General features: G+C 48.7%; 1 non-coding gene across 1 annotated transcript; it reads right to left on the bottom strand.

The window, feature by feature from the left end:
- Window positions 1-705: 705 nt before the first annotated feature.
- LOC123284853 (U2 spliceosomal RNA) lies at window positions 706-904 on the bottom strand. Its single transcript, XR_006526300.1, has one exon. It is a non-coding gene; the product is annotated as a U2 spliceosomal RNA (small nuclear RNA).
- Window positions 905-3107: the final 2203 nt, after the last annotated feature.

The following is a 3107-nucleotide window of genomic DNA, read 5'->3' on the forward strand; positions in this document are numbered from 1 at the left end:
AGTTGTTGTCTTTTATAACCTAGACTGGGAAGTCACATTGTCACCTCGCATCCTGCAGGCTACACAGGTCAGCCTATCCAGTGTGGATGGGGTCATACAAGAGCACGAGCCCCAGGACATGAGGATGACTGTGGAATGACTTGGAGGGTGGCTACCACCACCGTGACGGAAGTGTGAACAACAAGCTCAGGACAGCAGGCTTTGAGCTTATTACACACAGGCTTTGAACTAGGCTTTGAGGATAAATAGGAGTTTGTTGGTTGATAAAGATGGGTGGCAGCACTTCAAGTTTTGGGGAAAGTGCACTCACAGGCACACATGGACTCGCATGTCTGGGAAATTGTGAGAAGTTTATCATGGTGGCAGAGGTCAGGAGGAAGCTATGTTGGGGCCACACTATAAAAGACCCTGAATTCATCTGAAGCTAAATAGTATAGATTGTATCCTAGAGGCACTGGGGAGTCAGGATGACATGATTAGCAGGATTTTGAGGAAGATAACACAGAAGCGTGGATGTGGGCTCAATGGAGAAGAAACTAGAGCGTATTGAAGAGCAAGGGTAAGGAGACCAAGCCGATCTTTAGAAAATGGCAATGAGGATGGAGATGCGAACAACCTGCTGTGGAACCAACAGGATTTGGGGGTTCTAGAAATCACTGAGTTGGATTCTCTTCTTTCTACAGATGGCGACATTGAGGCAGAGGGACATGGTTCATTCAAAGCTAATGAAGATTTTCACTGAATGTTTAGATTGCCAATTGCAGGCAATAGGGACATACTCACAGAAAGAAGTATGTGTGTCAAGACTCAGACAAAGAATGAGACTTTGGGATGTAGTGGGTTCTCCTTAACTTGAGATAATCAATTACTACACTTGATCTTAGCCAAAAGGCCGAGAAGCAATGAGATAATCAATTACTAAAGGATTGCAGTAACTCTTTGCTGAGACCCTTGGTTGAGTTGGGGTCCTCTTTTGGTAGCCCCTTCATACCTGTTTTAAACTTGCCACGTTGCACTGTAGTTAGTGTCTCTACCTCCTACATTAGATGTGAGCTCCTTCCAGGCAAGGCCTATTCCTCTGTCATCCCACATCCCCAGCACCTGGCCCTGGGCCTGGGCACAGGAAGAGCTCAAGGAATGCTGGACAGAAAGCTGAAGGAGTACTCAAGCCATAGCTTGGTGGTTGGGCTAGAGGACCTCTGAGGTTTGTTTTAAAGAGCTGATGATGCTGAGCTCCTGTGAGGAGGGCAGCTTGGCTGAGACCGTGTGGGGAGGATAAAATGCGTTTCGCATCTGATGGCTGTGGTAAGGGAAGGGGTGCTCAGAATAGGACCTCAGAGGCCATTTTTAGAACTTCTAATTGTATTCTTGTCCTGATTTCTCATTAAGGGAGAAATTATAGTTCTAGAATATCAATCAATATTATGTTGCCAGAAGAAAGAAAGAGCAACTTGAGAGGATGTGGAGAAGCCCAGGGAAGAGCTCTGACCAGCTGGCCAGACTCGGGTCCCCTCTGTGTGTTGGGGTGTGGAGGCGGAGGTGAGGAATGGGCACAAATCACTCAGCTCTAGACTGCAGCACCCCCATACTATCCTGGTGGGATGAGAGGGAAGCAGCAGAAACTGCGGTGCCCGGTGGCCCTGGGATCCAGACTGAGGATGAAAGAGCCGGTGACAGCTATGGGACAAGACAGGAGGCAGCTAATATGTATGTTAAACATATGGAAATGAGAGCAAATAGCAGAGCTGGGAGACAAATATTGAACAGGGTCTGGGCCTGCGACTAAACCAACACAGGGAAATGAGAGGCTGCTGAAAGCAAATGAGCTGCCAGCGGAAGAGGGGGAGGCAAGGGTGGGAGAGAGGCTGAGCATGGAGCCTCGAGGAGCACCCTACTGGTTCTGGCTGCAAGCTGGCCATTCTTGAGGGGTGGTGCCACAGAGAGACACATTCGCCAAGATGGGGCCCAGGCGAGCTTCGAGGGCTTGTTTGTCATCTTTGCGGAAGCTTCCATGTTCCGTTTCTTTGTACATTTCATTCCTCCTTAGCACCTTCTCCTCAATTTCTGGCAACCCTCTCTGTCCTCTATTGCAGTCTCCACCCCCACCCGTGAGCCTGTCTCAGATTAGCAATCTCCACCTCACTCATTCTCTTAGGTCAGAGCCCTGGGGATGGCTAGCTCCTGAGTGCTAGATTTACAGATGACAGAGGCTTGAGGCAACAGTCTGCTTGGACAGATGGGGAAGAAGTGAATAAGAGACTTGTCTTGAAGTTGAGTTTACATAGCAAATACACCCTTTTTACTTAGAGGGTATTATTCAGGTGGTTATTGTCAGAGGAAAGGAGGATGGGATTCAAACCAAATTTCATCTTTTCTCGAAAAGACATAAGATAGATAGTAGTTGAAATGGCAGATCTGTCCAAACCACGGGAGACTAGCCAGGGGAGGAAATGTGCATTCTGTCTGAGAGCACCAGGCTCTGCTCCAGCTCCTGGCTTGGACTCTGGGGGCAGAGCAGTCTGTGTCACAGACAGGAAGGGCAAAGCCCTGAAATGGACAAGTGAGGGGAATGTGGAGTGGGGGAGCTCTGCCCTTCAAATGCAGGCATTGACCCCTCTTCTTCTCCCAGTCTAGCAGTTACAGTGGCCCCTTGGGGAGATCTTGGAGGTGAGGGGAAATCATTGGAGGGACTAAGTTCCCTCCAAGGCTTTTCTTGCATACCCCCATGAGAAAGAGTATTACATAGAGACTGTAGCTGCCAATTGATTGGCCGCATTTGTCAGATCCAGTTCCATACAAAATAAAGCTCTCAGGAGATGCAACTCAGGGTAAGCAAGTTTTCAGTAGGTTTTAGTATCGGAGCAGATGGCAAGTTTCAGAGCTTCGGGCACTGCTCAGGAAGCCTTGTGAGAAGGGGCATTTGGAGAGCAGGGGGTGGTTACGGGGGTCGTGGAGTCAGGAAAATGGACCTAGAAAGGAAAGTGATAAGTCTTGATGATAAGTCCACTTCATTGCCCAAAGCCAACCTGGACTGCAGCATCCTTGGTCTTTGCTGACTAGAAGAGACAGTGGACTTGCAAGGGCTCTCATCTCCTTTAGGAAGCCGA

The sequence above is a fragment of the Equus asinus genome, chromosome 3, assembly GCF_041296235.1.
Source record: "Equus asinus isolate D_3611 breed Donkey chromosome 3, EquAss-T2T_v2, whole genome shotgun sequence".
NCBI classification, from domain to species: Eukaryota; Metazoa; Chordata; class Mammalia; order Perissodactyla; family Equidae; genus Equus; species Equus asinus.